The sequence below is a fragment of the Chiloscyllium punctatum genome, chromosome 29 (genome assembly GCF_047496795.1).
Source record: "Chiloscyllium punctatum isolate Juve2018m chromosome 29, sChiPun1.3, whole genome shotgun sequence".
Taxonomy (NCBI): Eukaryota; Metazoa; Chordata; class Chondrichthyes; order Orectolobiformes; family Hemiscylliidae; genus Chiloscyllium; species Chiloscyllium punctatum.
In genome coordinates, this window is record NC_092767.1 from 17946348 (window position 1) to 17968104 (window position 21757).

Sequence of the window (21757 nt, forward strand, 5' to 3'; positions counted from 1 at the left end):
ACCCTTTGTGGGACCACTCTCCATCCCCAGTTCATTGTAATGCTGGGAATAAACTAATGGGAAACAAGGAAGAATCTGACCCATTCTCCCAGACTGAAGGTTCCTCTTCTGTCCAGGATCTGCCACCTCCCTTTCTATTTCTGTCTGTTTCATTCTGCTCTTACATTATTGACTTGCAGCAACTGAAGGGAAAGGAAGTGAACCCAGAAAGGGTGCAGAGTCTAACCAGGGACAGGAAGTGGTGGCATGGATCTGTTTATCAGTAACTCCATGAGAATGGGGAGGGTGTACATTAGGGGCAGCAGAGTCAGAATGGTAGGAGAGAGTAAGTGGGCTGGAGGGTTACAGCTTTGGGGGAAGAAAGGGGAAAAAGATATTCCAGAGAAACTAGAATAGTCTGTTCTGAATTTCTAATCTATACATATTCCTTTACACAGGGTGCTAGATGGTGAAGATTTGCAGACTGAAATCTCAAAATCATGTGCAGATTGTGATTAAATTAACCAGCATTTGAAGAACCAAAGATGGAGAATCACTCAGCCAAAATCCTGCAACAATCTCCCTCCCAGCATTGTCGGTCTATCTGCGCCAAATGGACTGTGAATGGTTAAAGACAGCAGCTCACGACCATCTTCTCAATGGTACCTAGTGATGGGGTATAAATGCTGGCTGAGCCAGTGATGCCCATATCCTGGAAATGGGTTCTATCTCTAGTTGCTGAAACCCAGTTGATGTTACTGCAGGATGATGAGGGACGCTGAGTGTGTCCTCCAGGAAGAGCACCATCACATTACCCCTGCCTACACCCACGCAATAACACAGCAACATCGCTGGTATAAAAGGCAGTGAAGCCCAAGGAGGACTGAAATATAGTTCTTCAAGGTTAAGTCATGAAAGTGGATTGGAACAGAGCAGGAACAGGAGACTGAGCTGGATGGTCAGCTGTTTCCCATTGAATGGTGGAGCCAGATTCAAAGGCCGAATGGCCTTCTCCTGCTGCTATCTCCCAGGTATGTATATAGCCATGGAGCCCGGGTAGGAAGAAGTAGTCAGGGCAGGGATTCTGCAGGAGATTTCACTTCCACCTCTGTTTTCAGTGAGGGATGGTTTGATGGATTTTATGTAACATTTGTCTTTAACGCAAGGTTTGTGAATTTGTTTTTTTTAAAAGTACAAGTTTATTCCACAATAAATAAAACTTAAAGAATCGAAACTATCTGCATATAACAGTTTTTAAAATTTCAAATGTCCTTTAAACAAAATCCTGTCTACTCCCGGACCCCATCACTTTTCAGTTACTCAAACTCCAGGGAAATATTCCTTCCCTCTCTGAACCTTTGGTTTGATTTAACTACTTTCAGTTCTCGTTCTGTGAGCTGTGAAGCATTTTTCTCCCATTTCTCCTAACCAGAAGTGTTATCTCTCACAGCTGAGCAACCTTCCCAGCACCAACATCATTATTCCATTATTTTGCTTTTTGTTAACGTATAATCACCAGCAGGAGCACACCAGTGTTATCAGTTGAATATTTACAAACAAAGCCCATTTTGGGCAAAGCAAACCATTACAAGTGACAGAGTGGGAAGGGACTAAATCAAAGTAGAGGTGGGGGTGAGGGGGTGGCGGTGGCGGTGGCGATAAAGCACTGTATCCCCTGTGGTGCCCACCTCGATATAATGGCATAGAGAGCATTGAAACACACCACATGCTCCTCCTCCAAGGAGACCCTGAGAAAATTCTTTATCCTCAATCATAGAATATAATCCCTACAGTGTGGAAGGAGAGCATTGGTCCATCAAATCCCACCAACCATCTGAAGAACATCCCGCCCACAGCACACCATCCCTGTAACACTGCATTTCCCATGGCTGATCCACTTAGTCTGCAAATTCTGAACACTGTGGGCAATTTATGATGACCAATCCACCTAACCTGCATATCTTTGAATTGTGGGAGAAAACCAGCGCACATGGAGGGGACCCACACTATTATGGGGAGAATGTGGATGCCCCACATAGGCCGTTGACAAAGGCTGGACTCCAACCTTTTACCTGGTGCTGTGAAGCAGCAGTGCTATGATCACAATTTAAATAATACAGATGAACCCTGCTCCTTGTCACATTGCTGTTTGTGGAGACTTACTGCCCAGAGAGACATCCTGAGGTTCAGAAAGTAGCAATATAAATTCAGTCACCTCCAGCCCAGTTAATGTGGTTAACAACAACAACATCAATACTCCAGCAGTGTCATCATGTACAAGGTCCACTCCTGACTCTGATGGACAGTAACTGCAGAATCCGAGTCCTGCAGTGATGTGTGAACTCTACCCCACACGGAGCAGGGGGATGACCACTTCCCTGTGTGTACTCACTGGGCTCTCAGTCGTGTTGAGTCTCAGCAAATCCCTTGTCACACCGAGAGGGAAACAGCTCCTACCCAGTGTGAACCAGCTGGTGTCTCAGGGGGTCAGGATGAATCACTGAATCCCCTCTCCCACACTGACCATGGCCTCTCCCCTGTGTGGGCTCACTGGGGTCTCAGGGGTCAGGATGAATCACTGAATCCCCTCTCCCACACTGACCATGGCCTCTCCCCTGTGTGGGCTCACTGGGGTCTCAGGGGGTCAGGATGAATCACTGAATCCCCTCTCCCACACTGACCATGGCCTCTCCCCTGTGTGGGCTCACTGGGGTCTCAGGGGTCAGGATGAATCACTGAATCCCCTCTCCCACACTGACCATCTGAATGGCCTCTCCCCTGTGTGGGCTCACTGGGGTCTCAGGGAGTCAGGATGAATCACTGAATCCCCTTCTCACACACTGACCATCTGAATGGCCTCTCCCCCTGTGTGGGCTCACTGGGGTCTCAGGGGGTCAGGATGAATCACTGAATCCCCTTCTCACACACTGACCATCTGAATGGCCTCTCCCCTGTGTGGGCTCACTGGGGTCTCAGCAGGTGGTGCATTTTAGTGAATCTCTCCCCATATTGGGAGCAAGTGAATGGTCATTCTCCAGAGTGAGCTCGCTGGTGTTTCAGCAGATCAGAGGACTGAGTGAATCCTTTCCCACACATGGAGCAGGTGAAGGATCTAAATCCATTGTACCCCCTCTGGTGCCTCAGTAGATTGTAAGATCGAGTAAATCCCTTTCCATACGTGAGGCAGGTGAACAGCCTCTCCCAAGTGTGACTGTGTCAGTGAGTGTCCCACTGGGAGGGGTAAGGAAATTTCTTCACATTTACACAGCTTCGCCCTGGTCCCGTTACATTGGTGTCTTCCCAGATCACATGACCAGTTAAATATTCGACCAGCTGCCTAACATGGGAATGATTTCTCTGAGCTAGGAATGCTGCTTTCCCCTTTTATATTACTGATAAGGGTCGGGACCTGCAGAATTGGACGACTCTGCAGTTGATGTGATGTTAAAGCTGAGTTTTCCATCGTGAACTCTCTCTCTATCTGTGAAACAAGTTTTTCCCTATCATTACTACAACTCCCAACACCAGCTCTCCCTTCAGCTCTCCTGAATGTCTAAATTTGGACTAATGCAAAGACCTCAGGAATGTGCTTTTCTCTCACTTGTTTTCTGAAAGTAAATTGGAGCCATTTTGAATAAATTTTTACACTTTACCAGCAGAACTCATGCCTACTCTGTCATTTACGATTTGTAACCTCTGGGAAATTTGTTCCCATCTTCGATGACCGTTATCATGCTCTGCCCACTTCTCTGGAGCCAGGATAAGTCAATTCTAACAATTACCAATAGATTGTATCTGAACAGAATGTCCCCACAACAGTAGGCACTCTGACACTCAGTGCCCATCATTTAAGTTATTTTTCTTAAAGCCCCTCATGTGTCTGGCAATCTGGCAATACAATCGAAGATATTTTATACAGTAACCTTTCAGTCTCAATTGCCAGTTCCAGTCCTTGAAGCAGCCAGTGACATGCCATTGTGACTTGAATTCTAACAGCAGCATTGCCTTGGCAGAAGAGGTTGAGGAGAATGAAACTGTCTTCTCTGGACTATCAAAACATGAAACACTTCAAATGAACAGAAATCTTAAAGAGATCAATATGGTAGACACAGCAAGAATGTGTGCCCTGGCTGGTGTGTCTGGAATGAAATAAGCACTAACTGTGGTATCTTTACCCAGCATCCCCTTTAGCTGCACAAATGGTTAAGGTTTATTTGCTGCTCTAATTCCACTCTCTTGATCACTCCCATTTGTAACTGCTGTAATGTTGGCAGCCGTGCAAATTGATAACATTTGATTCGATCCACCCCAAAACCTGTCTGTATCTGTGCCTCACTTTTGTTCACTGAGACCCTCATTCAATCTGACCTCTTTACAAACCCTGCCCTGATATTCCCTTAGAGGGCTCAGAATGAAATGTTCACAGAATTGTTAATGCCGAAAGGAGGCTGCTTAACTCATCAGCTCTCCAAAGGTCAGAGGGCTGAGAGGTAAATAAGAGGGGTGTGTGGGGTTGGTGGGATGGGAACTCTGAAGGCAATAGGTCGATGTAGATGGGAGGGAATGATGAGAGGTTGGAGTGGATAATTGGGAAGGAAGATGGACAGGTGGGACAGTTCAAGAGGCCAGTGTCGAGTTGGAGGGTTGGATCTGAGAGAAGGTGGGGGGAGGGGAGGTGAGCAAACCTTGATACCGTGTGGTTGAAGGGTCCCAAGGTGGAAGATAAGGTGTTATTCTTCCAGGCGTCGGATGGCTGGGATTTAGCGATGGAGGCAGCCCAGAACCTGCATGTCCTTGGTGGAGTGGGAGAGGGTGTTGAAGTGGTCGGCCACAGGGTGGTGGAGTTGTTTGGTGCATGTGTTCAAGAAATGTTCTCTGAATCAAGTTGCCGTCCTGACTCCCCAGTGTAGAGGAGACCACATCGAGAGCAAAGGATAAAATAGGTGAGGTATCTGGATGTGCAGGGAAATCTCTGCTGGATGTGTGAGGATCCTTTGGTGCCATGTATTGACGTGAGGGGAAGGTGTGGGCACAGGTTTTGCACCTCTTGAACTGGCAATCAATGGTGCTGGGAGGGGAGGGTGGGTTGGTGGGGAGCATGGATCTAATGACGGAGTCGCAGAGGAAATGGTCTTTGTGGAATGCTGAAAGGGGTGGGAAGAGAAATATATCTCTGATGGTGCGGTCTGATTGTAGGTGGTGGAACTGGCAGAGGATGATGTGTTGTATCTGGGTGGAAGGTGAGGACTGGGGGGTTCTATCCTTGTTGCGTTGGAGGTGTGGGGTTCAAGAGTAGAGGTGCAGGAAGTGGAGGAGATACACTGGAGGGCATTGTTGACCACATGGGAGGGGATATTGTGAATCCTTGAAAGAGGAGGCAATTTGGTATGTTCTGGAGGGTTCTGCCAGCTTGCATCAAGTTTCACTGGAACACTGCAGTAAGCTTGAGACAGAGAGGTTGGCAAGGTTACATTCTTGTGTGTTAAAGAGCAGGCAACTGGAAGCTCAGGGTCTTTTTTTCAACAGAACGTGGATCAACAGCCACCATTTCCACCACCGCCACTGAGATGCTGCCAGACACAGGTTCTTGTCCCCTCCATTAACAGCTATGCACCCTCCCAGCCAGATCGTAATACACTCCTTTGTCTTTCCAAATATTCCTGTCTCTCTTTGCACTCCATCTCAACCTATTATTTACTCTTTATCCCCTATCTCCTGCAGTCCAAAGATATGCAGGTTCGGTAAATTGGCCAAGCTACATTTCCCGTAGTGTTCTGGGATGCATAGTTTAGGTGCATTAGTCAGGGGAAATGTAGAGTAATAGGGTCGGGGAATGGGTTTGGGAGGGATAATCATCGGAGGGTGGGTGTGAGCTTGTTGGGCCGATGGCCCTGTTTCCGCACGGTGGCTGGGAAAATTTAGAATTCCTACAATCGGATCTAAGGAAGGGTCACAGGTGCCAGAATGACCCTTCGTGTGTGAAGGAGGTGGAAACAGGAAAGACGGAGTGTCAGCGGAAACCGAATAAAATGTATCAGTATAGACTAGGAGGGGTTTAATTACACTCTGTTCAGGTCGCTCGTCCTGAATTAGAAACTCCTGCTCCCACATTTGCAGCAAATGGGAAAATGTCTGTGGCCCTCAGGCAATGATAGGTCCTGGGTTATGGCCACCATCTTTATTGGGGGCAAGGTACAGCGAGGCGCATGGACATGTCCTCTTCCTGGGTGGGGGCGGGGCGATTTGAAGAGGAGCATTTACACATCAGACACATACCAGGGAAATATTTGTCGTTAATATTCATCTTGCACTGACTGTGAGCTTTGTCTTGTGAATTTTTTATCAGATATTAATTGAGAATAATTGAGACCGAGATCTCAAAATCATGTTTCTACAGTCAGCGGAGTCATCAGGATCTGAATATCATTGGCATTTAACTGTGGAACGAGAAAGGTTTGTCTGTTCTGTCTGTCGAAAAGTAGCTCATATTTTTAGGTAAAATCAATGTCCTGTGGCCCAACATGTCAACTCCCCTCCCACTGAGCAAGGACATGGAGGTCCTTGGCCTCCTTCACCGCCGCTCCCTCACCACCCGACTCCTGGAGGAAGAACGCCTCATCTTCTGCCTTTGAACACTTCAACCCCAGGGCATCAATGTAGACTTCACCAGTTTCCTCATTTCCCCTTCCCCCACCTCACCCCAGTTCCAAACTTCCAGCTCTGCACTGTCCCATGACTTGTCCTACCTGCCTATCTTCTTTTCCACCTATCCACTCCACCCTCCTCTCTGAACCATCACCTTCAGCATCACCCCACTCTCCGATTGTACTCTTTCCTACGTTTTCCCCACCCCCACCCTCCTCTCATTTATCTCTCCACCCTGCAGGCACCCTGTCTCTATTCCTGATGAAGGGCTTTTGCCCGAAACGTCGATTTTACTGCTCCTCAGATGCTGCCTGAACTGCTGTGCTTTTCCAGAACCACACTATTCCAGACTCGCATATTTTTGTCAAGCAAATAGCAGAAAGATGTACAAATTCATGGTCGGATCACCCTTGGGGTATGTGCTGTGTTCTGGGCTGTGCAGCCCGGGAAGGAGATATTGGTCTGAGAGGGAACATAGATTTATCCAAACTACACCTCGACTCTTTGCAGGAACTGTCATGTTTAGACCCAGTCAACCACTTCATGACTTTAACCTGTGAACTCCTTACTTTCAATTCCCTGTAAATTTCCCAATAAAATTTCTTATGGACTCATATTCCAGTAACTTTTTAGGTGGAATTTTACAGATTCTGACAATTATCTGTTCATCCAGAAATTGATGAAGGCCATGTTGACGCTGAGTGCTGCTTGGCTCAATGAGAATGTTTTGGAGTTGGGTGAAAACAGAGGGAGATGAGACAGGGAGAAGGTGACGCTGAAGCTCAGTTTTAGTTCAGGCCATTCAGAATTTCGCATGGTCCCAATGGGAACAGCCAATTTGTAAGCGACACTGCGGAGTATTTGTTAACAGTTTTTAAAGTAAAATATATCAGCTTAAGTAAAGATTGGAGCTATTGATTATAATGGACATGTTTGAAGTGAAGGAAGGTTGAAAGCTCTTTTAAATTCTCTTCATGGGAGTAACTAGCTGAATCTAGAGAGACATTGAGACAGGAACCCTCAGACCCATGGTGGGCTCCTCTTGTACAATGTGGGAAATAAAGGACGCTTCTAGTGTCCCTGACGGCTATGTGTGTAGGAAGTGTGTCCATCTGCGCTACTGGGAAACTGCTTTTCAGACCTGGAGCTGTGAGTGGACTCACTGTGGACCATACTGAGAATATTATGGACAGCACGTTTAGTGAGTTTGTCACACTGCAGGTGAGGGTTACACAGGCACAAAGGGAATGGGTGACCATCACATCAAGTTAAAGGCTCAGCAAGGGAGGGCAGGAGTCCCCATTGATCATCCCCTTCTCAAACAGATACTGTATACCGGTTGGAATTCTGTTGGGGGTGAATGGGTGGGGTGGACTCTCGGGGAAATCAGCAACCGCCAGGGTCATGACACCACAGATCGCTCTGCTGCACCGAACAGGAGGAAAGACAGTTGCAGGGCAATAGTGACATGGGATCAATCGTCAGAGTAAGGGCAGGTACTTCTGTGGCCACAGACATGAATCAAGGATGGCATGTTACCTCCCTGGTGCTAGGATCTGTGATAGCATGGCGTGACTACAGTGAGTTCTGCAGCTGGAGGGTAAATAACCAATGGTTGTGGAACACACAGATACCAACGACATCGCGAAACAGAGGGATGAGGGCCTGAAATATGTAGAAAGGAAAATCAGAGATATATTAAAATGAAAAGTAATAATGTCAGACTTGACCCCAGTGCCATGTGCTCGTGAGAGCAGGAACAAGAGGATAGATCAGCTGGATGTGTGGCTGGATAAATGGTGTACCAGAGAAGGGTTTAGATTTTCCAGGCACTACAACCGTTTCTGGGCTAGGTGAGACTTGTACCAGCCTGACTGGTTACCCCGGGCAGGGCTTGGAGATATCTCTTGGTGGGGTGATTGCCAGTTCCATTGGTGAGATTGTAACTAGTCTGGCAGGGGGTTGAGAGCTAAAGAGTGGCATATATGGGCCAGATTCAGGTCAGGGAATGGGAGATAGAGTATTCGTGATGCAGGCATCAGCTCAGAAAGACAAAGGAAAGGAGAATTAAACGAGGTTTGAGTCCTCTTCATCCATCAGTCCTGCCATCCCAGGGGTGCGAGTCAACAAAATATTAAGACTTTTAAATGTCTATGACTCTAAGTGCCTCAGCAAAATCGTGGAAATCTGCAATAAAAAAAAAAAAATTGCTGGAGATCCTCAGCAGGTCTGGCAGCATCTGAAATGGTGACAGTTGCAGGAAACATTGTAGTTTAGAAGACGTTGTATAATGCCATCCCACAATGTCCACTACTCCAGGCAAAATGTCCTCAGCCCCTCCTAATGGTTCACATGTTTCAATACTGGCAGCACCCTTATAAATCTTTTCTGGACTTTTTCAGGTTTCCCAACATCTTTCCGAGAGCAGGGAGACTAGAATGTAAAGCAGTCTGGGCTTTCTAAAAGTGGCTGAGCCGATAAACTGTACAACCGAACCATGATCTCCCAACTCCTATACTCAATGCACTGCCCAAAAACAGCTAGCATACCAAACACCACCTTCACCGACCTGTCTACCTTCAGCCCCACTTTCAAGGAACTATCAAACCACTCTGCACAGTGTATTTGTTCGTCAACACTTCCCAGGAACTTGTTATTATGGGGCTGAGTCCTATCTTCCTGAAATCAGGGAGACTAGAATTGAATGTAGTATTCTAAAACTGGCCTCACCAATGCCCTGTACAGCCACAACGTGACCTCCTAACTCTTATACTCAGTGACAGAATCCATACAGTGTGGAAGCAGCCCATTCAGCCCATGAGACCTTACCAACCATCGGAATACCATCCCACCTGAACCATGTGACTCAGCATTACCCACAGTTAATCCACCTAACCTGCACCTCTTTGGATTTTTTGAGGAAGCCAGAGCGCCCAGAGGATGCCCGTGCAAACACACAGAGGGAGAATGTGCAAACACGACACAGAGTGGAATCGAACCAGGGTCCCTTTATTGATGAGTGCACAGACCAATAAAGGTCAGCGTCCCAAATGCAGTCTTCAGCACCCAGTCTCCCTGAAACTCGACTTTCCAGGAACTGTGCAGTTCTGAGCTCTTCAGAGGGATTGAAAGTGAGGAGGAGAAAACAGGAACAGGGTTGAGTTGTAGATCTATAAAATAACTCTCTGCTCCCCCCTCTCTGTTTCCCTCCCCCTCTGTTTCACTCCCCGTTCTCTGATTCTCCCCTGCCTCTGCCTGTCCTCCCCTGTCCCCATCTCTGTCCTCACCTGTGTGACCACTCTCAATCCCCACATCCTCTCTTTCCCCCCACCCTCAGCCCACCCTCTCTGCCTACTCACCCCTCCCTCTCACCTAGTTCTGTATACCCCAACCACGGGGAAAGGACCTTGTCTATTTGCCCTACCCATGACTTGCTGATTTTATAAATCTCTATCAGGTCACCCCTCAGCCTCCGACGCTGCAGGGAAAACACCCTATCCAACGCTGGCAACATCCTTGTCATTCTTTACTGACCCCATTCAAGTTTGAGAACATCCTTCCGATAAGAAGGAGGCCAGAATTGCTGGAATATTTCAAAAATTGCCTAATCAATGTCCTGTACAGCCACAATATGACATCCCAACACCTATACTACATTCTCTGACCAATAAAGGAAAGCATACCAACTGCCTTCTTCACTATCCTATCCACCTGTGACTCTACTTTCGAGGAACTATGAACCTACACTCCAAGGTCTCTTTGTTTCGCAAAACTCCCCAGGAACTTACTATTAACTGTAAAAGTCCTGCTAAGGTTTACTTTCCTAAAATGCAGCATCTCACATTTTTGTAAACTGAACACCTCAGCCCATTCGCCCATCTGATCCAGATCCCGTTGTACTCTGAAGTAATCTTTTTCACTGTCCACTACACTGCCAATTTTGGTGTCATCTACAAACATGCTAACAATACATCTTATGTTCTCATGCAAACTATTGATATAAATTGCAAACAGTAGTGGATTCAGCACCGATCTTTGTGACATTCCATTAGTCACCGGCCTCCAGCCTGAAAAGCATCACTCTACCACCACTCTCTGTTTTCGACCTTTGAACCAGTTCTATATTCAAATGGCTAGTTCGCCAAATATTCCATGAGATCTAACCTTGCGAACCAATCTCCCATGAGGAACCTTGTCGAACGCCTTACTGAAGTCCATGAAGATCATGTTCACCGCTCTGCCCTCATCAATCCGCTTTGTTACTTCTTCAGTCAACTCAGTCCAGTTCATGAGACATGATTTCTCACACACAAAGCCATTACTAATATCCAGGACTTAAACTCTGTACATTGGGGTCTGCGTCGCCCAGTTATAGGAGATAATATTCTGGATAATGTTCACGTACACCAGCTTTGTGTTAGTGACTGTGTATTGAGTCTTGTTAATAACACCAACACAGGTGAGTTCCTTTTGAAAGGCAGTCCCTATATCCCTACCCCTTCCCACCTGCTCTGTCTCCTCCATCCCCACCGTAGACAGTAAGTACGAGGAGCTCATGGAGTTTCCATGTGAGTGAGGTTGAGTAAATCTTCCTTTCTTTCCACTAGCCCACTATGAAATGATGGTAGTGTACTTTCCTCTGGAACAAGAGGATCGGGTTCAGAGTTTGGAAACAGCGGCTGTGAAGAGGATGATTAGAAAACATGCCCAAGCCACCAGGCCATACTGTCTCCCAGCTGTCCCTGCCTGAGTCTCCAAACAGAACCTTCCTGTAGTTTCTCTCCTGTCAGACTCTCCCATTACACAGTTTGTCCAGGACCCCCTCCTGCTGCTGCACTGATCCTGTCCCTCACTGACTTGTCCATCCCCCAGTGTCCTCCACATTCATTTATTGTTTACAATCCCATTATTTCCCGTGTTCCAGCCCCGCCCCCTCCACTCTATTGGGCAGCAGCTGATATCAATCATCCAGGCTCCTGTGTGATCGAGAGCATGTTCCGTAGGAAGGGAGATCAGTGCACGGGCGCAGTGCTGGCCAGTTGGTGAATGTGCAGGGCGGGTCAGTGCCAGGGAGGGAGGCTGTGGATGTGTGGGATTAATCTGTCATTAGCAGCTCCCTTCCTTCTTTCCTCTGAGGACACGACCCAGGGGAATAGCCCTTTGCCTGGTATCATAACGAGTGGTCAAAGTATCAATGGGGGAGCATTTTGCACCAAGTTGTCAGAACTCTTATGAATAGTCAGGATTGTTATGAAAAATGACAAGGATGAGCCTCCAGTTAGAGTTCTAATTTGGTTAATTTTAGTTCAATCAGATAAGATTTGGCCAGTGTGTGCAGAATGGTTCTCATCAGAGAATGGGGGTTCTGGGAGATGGGGGGGAGGATTCACCAACACCCTGGAGGCTCCAAGTCAAACTCATTGATTTGGTTCTTAGTCTGTAGACAGCAGCTCGGAAACTGAATTCAAGGCGAGGAGAGAGATTGTGAGAACTGGGTGTGGAGGAAAGGAGGAATGAGATTGGTTTGGATTTCAGTTAACAAGAGAGAGAAATTGTGAGACAGATTTAAAGCTTTGGGGGAACAAGGAAACTACAATTTAATACTATCATTGTCTTATAAAGTTCCATCCTGTATAAACAATGGTGAATTGATTTTTCTGTTGTAGGGTCCGGAAAGGGTGGATTTGCAGATGAGAAATTCAAATTGAACTTCCTGTTCAGATCTGATAGTTACTTGATCCGTGCCGATCTGAATATCATTGGCCTTTTCATCTGGAAGGAAAGGTGTGCATTCTGTCCGTGGGCGAATATTTCAAATGTCAGTGTGAATGGAAAAAGTACTGAGACACAGCCAAGTCTATGTTAGAGTGCTTTGTGGCTTTGAATGGAGGCTGGTTGTCAGGATTATCTCCGTGGCAACGGCCGTTTAAAAAGTCTAGTTCAATTCAGCACTTTGTGTTTAAACAACACACCCCTGCCCAACACCTCCGTGGCTCAGTCAAGTACTGGACAGGTGCTTCAGTTTCGGTGGGGTTGTCTGTCAGGATTCTCATGTGGAGGAGTCGGTGTTGGAATGGGGTGAACAAAGTTAAAAATCACACGACACTAGGTTATAGTCCAACAGGTTTATTTGGAAGCACTAGCTTTCCAAGCACGATGTAATTTTTAACTTTATCAGGTTCATCTCTATGCTGACAGACTTCTTCAGATAAGTACTTCAAAAATTAAATAAGCCATACTTTCCCCACGCAATAGGTTTCCTCGAGCAGTGTAAACTGCTATTCTTGCCCTGGGGATAGCTGCTCATTTGTAGACCCAGTCAAAATCCCATCTAGCTTTTTGTTGATCTTTAAAGTTTTTCTAATCTCCTAGTTTCTCCTTGGTCTTTGCCAATTTGTATGCCTTCTATTTCAATTTGATAGACTCCCTTATTTCCTTAGACACAAATGGCAGATTACTCCTTTTCCTACAGTCCTTCCTTTTCACTAATATATAATTTTGCTGAGCACTTTGAAAAATTACTGCCTCATCCTGTTGTAGTCTACTTTGTTTAAGCACAGGATCTTGGGATTGGATTTAATCTTTCAGCTTGCTATCTGTGTTATAAATTCAACCAGACTTCTCACATATCCTTAAAGTGCCTCTTTGGATTTATCCTAATCTTCTCAGCCAAGGTTCTTTCATGTCCACTTTGTCGCCCTCCTGATTTCCATCAAAGGTAAACTCCTATATCCCTTATTGTGCGCCAGGGACTCCCTTGATCCCAGTTGCCTGTGTCTGAGCCACGCATCCCTCTTTTTTCCAGTCAATGCCTAAATATCTCTTGTCATCCTGGGTTCCCCATTCCTGCCAACCTTGCCCTTCACCGTCACAGAAACATATAGACCTTGAACTCTAGCTATCTCACGTTTAAAGGCTTCCCACTAGCCAGCGGGCCATTTACCTGCAAGCAAATTACTCCAGTCGACCCCTGCAAGATCCTGTCCAATCCCATCAACATTCCCCTTGTCCCAATTTAAAACTTGACCTGTGGACCAGCTTTGTCCCTCTCCATTGCTATTTGAAAATTAATAGGAAGATGGTCACTAGTCCCAAAGTGCTCCCCACTGTCACCTCAGTCACCTGTCCTGCTCTGTTTCCCAAGAGTTGATCGGGTTTTGCCCCTTCCTAAGTAGGACCCTCTACATACTGCTGGAGGAGACTTTCCTGAATTTACTTATCGGATTCCACTCCATCAAATCCCTTCCCGTTCTGGCAGTCTCAGTCTGTTACAAAAATTAAAATCCACTCTTATGACAACCATATTGCTCCTGCATGTCTCCGTTCTCCCTGCATATTTGTTACTCAAATTCACGTTGACTATTTGGAGGCCTATAGTACAACCCCGGTGGCGGAATCATCATCCACTTCCTACTTCTGAGCTCCACCCGCGAAGCCTCACTGGATGATTGGTCAGTTATTTTATCTCTGATTACTGCTGTGATAATCCCCTTAATCAAAAATTCAACTCCTCCTCCCCTCCTTCCACCATCCCTGTCCCGCCTGAAGCACCTGTACCTGATGCGTGAAGCTGTCAGTCCTGACCCTCACTTAGCCATGTTTCTATAAAGGCGAAATTATCCCAATCCCATGTTCCTATCCACGCCATTAGTTTATTGGTCTTACCTGCCAACCCTCTTGCACAGAAATAAAAGTAGTTTAATCCAACAGGCATTCCTTACTCCTTATCATGTTCCAGCCTGACCTGTCTCTTCACTTTATTGTTTCTGATTACTGTATCTCCTACCAGCCTCGTTCTTGCCTCCCTGATCATGACGGTATTGCTCCTCGCCAATATAGTTTAAATCCTCCCTTGTAGCATGAACAAAATTCGCCAACAAGATACTGGTCCCCTTCCCAGTGCATGCGCCACCTGTCCCTCCTGATCAGGTCAACTCTGTCACAGAAACGACAACAATGTAAAAATCTGAATCTCTCTGCCCCCCACCCCTGCACCAATTCTTTAGTTACTTATTTATCTGCCATATCCTCCTGTTCTTACTTTCATTAGCTCACTACAATGGAAGTAATCAGGAGATTACCACCGTCAAGGTCCTGGTTTTTAACTTTTCTCCCAGCTCTCACTAATCACTCTGTACGACCTCATTCCTACATCTACCCGTGTCATTTGTGCCAACGTGCATAATGATTTCTGGCTGCTCCTCCTCCCCCTTGAGAATGTTCTGCAGCCACTCGGAGACATCCTGGACCCTGGCACCTGGGCGGTAACTCAACATTCTGGATTCCCCTTTGAGGCCACAGAATCTCCGATCTGTCCCTCTAACAATCGACTCTCCTATCTCTAAGGTCCTGTTAACTGTTACCCTTTCCCACTGTGCCCCAGAGTCAATGGTAGTGCCATCAACCTGGCTACTGCTGCTTTCCCCTGGAATGTATTTCCCCTGAACAGTATCCAAAACGGTGTACTTGTTTTCGCGGGGAATTGCCATAGGGGATTCGTGCATTCTCTGCCTACTCCGTTCGCCATTCCAGGTGGTCGCCAACTTCCTCTTTGTCTTGAACACAACAGGGAGCAAGGACTCCTGTTGGATTAAATTGCCTTTATTTAAATGCAACAGGACAGATAGGTAAGCCTGATGTACTCATAGCATGGATCTTAACGCAGGACTGGGATATTATAGTCATTACAGAAACATGATTGGGGCAAGTCTTGGGTGTGACCACAACACGGAAGCTCTTATCTATGAAGTTCTCAATATCTCAGATGATCCTGAGTGCATCCAGCTCCAGCTCCCGAACACGGTCTCCCAGGAGTTGCGGCTGGGTACATTTTCCACACGTGTAGTTACCAGGGACTGTGGGAATTTCCCTGAGCTCCCCACATCCCGTAGGAGGAACGTTCAACAGTCCTAACTGCCATCTCCATTGCTGCAAGACTAAAGTTGAAAGGACTTTATTTGAGCTTGCCTGTAGTTTTTGCTGAGCTGCTGCTGTCCAAAACCTCTTGAGCCAAACATTACTACTGACTCTGCTACCAACCGCATGTCTCTCTACCCCTTCACATTTAGTTTTGGTTAGGGAAGGAGGGAGACACTGCAGTGATGTAGCATTTGGGCATTAAGCACTCCTTGACACCTGGCTGCTGACTACCTGCTCTCCATCCAAGATCACTGATTGGCCTTGGAAGATGTCTTACTGAGATTTTCCTTCTGGTAGTGCTAACTGCGCTGATACTAATCTTCACCCCGACAGCCAATCTGCGTTGTCACAGTCCCTTGATCATTTCTGTTTAAGAGTACTGCATTTATTAATTCTTTGAATCCGTCGACTGCATTCCAAACTGAGTCCCACTCCACATCGAGAGAGTGTGAAGTTCCAGTGAATACAAGGCTATTGTAAAAATGATACAATTCGACATAGGGACAACAATATGTCTATCCGCTCACTGAGTCTGCTTTTCCACTCAATTAGGTGAGATCAATTTTGATAATCCCCCATTCCACTTGTCTATATTTTCCCCATAAAATCAGTCTGCCTCAATCCTAAAGATATTTACTGAGCCAGCCTCAACAGCCCGAAGAATTTTCGAAAATGATTTCACTCTCACTGATGTGAGACTTGGTGGTCTTTAACCCCATGCGGTATTTCTAGCACTCTGTTTGAAAGTTGTATCCAATATTAGATGTTATCCTGTCCTATCACACCTTCTCTGTGGCCAGAGGCAAAACAGAAATGAAAAGTTAAGAGACTGTAATCTCCTCACGTCAGCCTAAGATACAGCTCATCCTGGTCTGTGTATTTGCCTACTCTCTATCCCGCAAAAACTTCCAATTCATTGTCAGCTTCTGTATCAATTCACTCAAGGATCACACGGTCACTCTCCTTAAATCCAGGAACTCCTTCTTCAAACTGAAGATCGGAAGAAAGTCAGTGTTTAACATATTCTCTGGCTCCGTGCACAGGCTGCCCCCTTGGTCCCGAATATTCCCCATTCTCTCCCGCGTTATCCTCTTCCCCTTAATAACCCGAAAGAATGTCTTTGAATTCTTGCTCTTCTCTACCCTCGAATGTTTTAGCTCCCCGCCACCACTTCTGCTCTTCTACTGACTTTTTAAGTTTTGCCCTACACTTCCTATATTTTTTTCAGACCTCCGTTGACCTGCTCACTTTGTAACTGCTTTAAGCTTCTTTTTCCTTTTTAATTCTGTTCGGAAATGTGTCAACACCCGAGGTTCTCTGGGCTTGTATTCCTAAAATTCATCTTCGGTGTAACATGCTGGGCCGACACTGTCATCAATTATATTTTGCTCAAGTGACCCCCTAACTCGCGCCCCACGCTGTTCTGCTACAGTTGCACCCAGAAGCATCTGCACTTTAGCCAGATCCTGTCATATTTTTTCATAAAATCAGTCTCCCAAATGCAAAAAAGCTTTTATTTTTCAAACATTATTGGGTCTTTTCCTGAGCAAACTCAAGACATAGGAGTCACGGTCACTGGTCCTTTCATGCTCAACCCAACCCTGCCTGCAACATCTGACTGGCTTCGTTCCTCACGGTGAGGCCCAGCACAGCCCCGCCCATTGTTGTATCTTCTACACGTTGACAAAACAAGCTCCCAGGAATAAATTTCAAGGCATCTGTCCCCACTTAAAAATGTTATCAATGCCCGAATGAATGTTTGGAAGTGAAATGCCTGAATATTATGATCCTATTGTTGTATTAGCACACCTCAGTAAATTGGTTCTATATCAGCTCCTGTACTTTCTTTTGTTTGGGAGTCTATAATATATCCCCAGCGGTGTGTCTTCATGGTTTTGATCCTGAGCTCTAACCACCAAGCCTCATTAGATCCTTCTTACTGCAGTAACTAACTCCACAATTAGTAGTGCAACCCCACTTCCTCTTTTACCACCTCTCCTGTCTTGCCTATACATCTTGTATCACAGGATATTGAGTTGTCAGCTCTGACCTCCCTCAAACACATCTCTGTGAAGGCAAAAATGTCACACTTCCCCATTTCACCTCATTCCGTTATCACATCTGTTTATCCGATATTCCCAGCATTAAAGTAAACGACATGCAGCCTGGAATATAACACGTAGAATACTCTATAATGCGGAGTTCTTTAGTCATTCATTGTTTGTTCTCACGCTGCCCAATTCATGAACAAAAACTGTAACTCTGGGAATGAATTGTAATTTCTTTTTTAATAAATGTATTCATCAAATGCAACTTTCCAGAACTTAACAGTCAGCTTCACATGCAATGGGTTTCTGCTGATTAATTCCCTGTTCAGTGTGCAGAGGGGAGAGCTCTAAGTAATGGAGAAAGTGAGAACTGCAGGTACTGGGGATCAGAGTCGAAACGTGTGGCGCTGGCAAAGCACAGTCAGTGGGGCAGCATCTGAGGAACAGGAGAGTCAAAGCTTTGGGCATCAGCAGTTCATCAGGATCTGCAGTTCTCACTTTCTCCATTACTTAGTTCAGGAAAGTTGCATTTGATGAATTCAAAGGAGGATGAGAGATGACTTGATAGAGGTGTATAAGATGACGAGAGGCAAAGATAGAGTGGATAGCCAGATATTTTTTCCCATGGTGCAAATATCTATCATGAGGGAGAAAAACCTAAAGGTAAGTGGAGGAAGGTTGAATGGAGATGTCAGAGGTAGGTTCTTTTCACAGAGAATGGTGGATGGTTGGAATGTACTGCTGGCAACTGTAGTAGAGTCAGCTGCATTGGGGATATATTAAGAGACCATTGGATAGGCAATTGAATGATAGCATAATGAAGGGTATGTAGGTTAGTCTGATGTTAGAGTAGGATAAAGAGTCGGCAGGACGTCAAGGCCAAAGGGTCTGCACTGTACTGTTCTATGTTTCACTCAGCATGTGGATTCTTTTCAATTGTTGAATGTGTGAGAGAGTGATGTGTGTGAGATCAGCACGCTCTGTAGGGGCGTTAGGCCAAGACGTCCACTTCTGGGGTGCATTCTTACAATCACCTGAGTACCAGTACAATATGTGTGTGATGACCTACACCAGACAGAATCCGTCAGGTTCTGTTATTAAGGTGATTCTGGACCTGTCATTTGCTGCTGTGTTCTTCAGATAGATTTTGTTGGTTGACCCATGTATTAATTTTTCTCCATCAACAGAGATGTACAATTTTGTACAATTGTATACTGGTGAATGTGAAGGTGACATTTATTGGACACGGTTTTGGAGCTTTCTTTGAGAGACACAATGTGCTGCAGAATACTGTCACCTTGTTAACATCTTTACCCAGTGTCTGGTCCAGATAGCTTGGAGTCTGGGAGGCAGGCCAGATATCATCACCATAATTAACTTGTCCAATGTGATTCTGACACTCCATGTCCATTCATCTGCCCACAGTCAAGGCTCAGACCGAAGATGGAGTCGAAATAATTTGTTGTGAAATAATGTTTGAATGACTGCCGTGACCCAGGTGGAACCTCTCTGGATTCATTTCAGAGCAGACAAATGTGTTACCCAGTATCACAGGCAGCTGTGACTGAATTCAAATCTTTTAAAGTCTTTTTTCAATGTAGGTTATGATTGCAATCTGATCTGAAAAAAATCAGATATTTGCTCTGTTCGTGAATTGTGATTCACAAAAGTGTGAAATATCATTATTCAACCAAACAATAATTGCATCACCTCTGAAAACAATTAGTTCCATAAATATAACATCAACCTAAAATATACTTTCCTGCCAACATTTTATGATACAAAAATAAAGATTGTATGTTTTATTTAATACCGAACAAAGAACATGTTATCTGACTATAATGCTGATCACAATTACATGCTTTTGCATACATGAACATCAAGTAACCACAAAAATACATCATCCTCTCTCTAGTATTCTCACAAACGGATGAGTAAGAACATCACTTCAACTGGGACAACACATCCATCCTAGGACAAACCAAATAGAGGCACGCACGAGAATTCGTAGAAGCATGACATTTCAACCTGAAGTCTATCAACAAAAACACCGAGTTAGACCTCAACTATCACCCCTGAGAAAAGGAGCAGGATGTGACTTCACCACAGGAAATGACATGACCAACCCAAAGAAACTCAAACATATAAATAGAAAGCAGGAATATTCAGCGTTGGTTCCCCTGAGGCCCACTGAAGATGAAGATGGTAAAACATCTCGAAATGAACCTCCCAGCTCAGCAAAGAAGCCTACATCCAAAACTTCAACCTGAGCTACAAATCTTCTCAAAACTCGCTACAATTACATACTCATTGTCAGTATTCAAATGAATACATCGTTGCTCCAACATTTGGAAAGTTGTTGGCGTCTGAAGGATTGTATTTTTCGAGTGAGAAAACGATTGAACAGTCATATAGAAATTGCGTTCTTACATATTCATACATAATCGATCAGTTTAATTTCTCACTGAATGTGCGAGCTTCAGTTCTTTTCCAACAATTGAAAAATGACAATAATTCAATATGAACAGAGAATATTAGATTAAATAAATGATTTGTGTTATTAAATTGAAGTGAACAACAATTTGAAACCTTGCAATTTTCAGAATGAATGGTATTAATGTGAAATGTGAAAAAGAATGAAGAACATATCCATGTGAGTGAACAGTCAGACATTTTCGAAAGAGTTTTGTGGCAAAGCAAAGGAAATATTTGTTTTATCTGTTGGGATACAAAATTTAAAATATTCGTGTGCTGAGTACTAATTAGACTTCATCATCAAGCTGAACTTGCAATACTTGCATTATAAATGGTTATGCTGCAGCAAAATGATCAGATATTTGCCAACATTTACAGATGGAAATAATCTGATACTGGCTTTGACTTGCATCTGTACATGATAGAGTACAGAACTTTAATGTACACAAGGAGGCTATTTGGCCACTGTGTATGCATCAGCTTGTGAAATGTCTCCCAAATCCTCCCATTTGCCACCTCTATCACTGTTGCCCTTTAATTTCGGAACGTTCAAATATATATCCAGTTCCCTCGTGAGTTTTCTTTAAAAATCTCCCAGGTAGGGCATTCCAAATCCTAACTCTCTCAGTAAACAGCTTTTGCCTTATCTCACTCCAAGGTCTTGTGCCGATGATCTTGAAAATGGGATGCTGTAATGCCCGCTACGAGAAACGAAGTATTCTTATTTTACCCTTTTTTTCATAATTTTGATCACTGCAATAAGTTCACATCTTCGTCTGTTCTGATCAATCAGGAGTAATTTCATTACTCTAATTTCTCGCATCCTACCTTTAACTAATTTCTTCATTCCACTTATCATTCTGATTATTTATAAGGTTCCAGGTATTCTTCTTCAAAGTAATGAAGGGTGTGTGTGTGTGTGTGTATGTGTGTGTGTGAGAGAGAGAGAGAGAGAAAAAAACAATTCTCTGTAATGTCTGAATTACACCCCGTGCCTCGTGTAAAAGAGGTAAGGATTAGGTAACGATTAACATATGGTGAAAGAGCTAGTTCAGGGGCGACAGTTTCAGATTTCTGGATTATTGGGCCCTCTTCCAGGACAGGTGGGGGCTTTAAGAAATGGAGAGATTGCATCTTAACTGAATGAGCACCAACAACCTAGTGGGGAGGTTTTCTCGTGCAAATTGGGTGGATTTAAACTAATAAACCAGGAGGCTGGGAAACAAAGCAGCAGGTCAGGAACAGAGCAGAATGTAGAGGTGAGTAGGACATCAGGCACGGCCAGTCTCATAACCATGCTGCGAGAAGGAATCAAATCAGTCCAAAATGTGAGTTGGAGATTGGAATAAATGATAGAGATGTATGTCAGCGATTAACAAATGAAGATGGAATGTATGGGGTTCGTGAAGGAGTGAGGTGTTTGAGATCAGGAAGCTCATACTCAAACAATTAACCGGGAAAAATAAATCGAAAAAGACTTATTTAAAATCGTTAGGCCTAAAAGCACACAGTATTTGGAACAAGATTGATGAGCTGGCAGTAGGTACTGAGATAAATGGGTATGGCCTGGTAAGGATGATTGTAACATGGTTACAGGAAGATCAGGATTGGACAGTGAACTGTCCATGGGTACTCCGTATTCCGAAAGGATAGACATGAAGGTAAAGGAGGTGGAATTGGTGTATTGGTTC

General features: G+C 44.9%; 1 long non-coding RNA gene across 2 annotated transcripts; it reads left to right on the forward strand.

Moving 5' to 3' along the window:
- The first annotated feature begins 628 nt into the window (after window positions 1-628).
- Window positions 629-19928, forward strand: LOC140454328 (uncharacterized). Of its 2 annotated transcripts, none has more exons than XR_011952662.1 (3): window positions 629-1010; window positions 6326-6432; window positions 19507-19928. It is a non-coding gene; the product is annotated as an uncharacterized lncRNA (long non-coding RNA). The 2 variants fall into 2 exon arrangements; XR_011952663.1 differs by lacking the exon at window positions 19507-19928 and adding an exon at window positions 18779-18954.
- Window positions 19929-21757: the final 1829 nt, after the last annotated feature.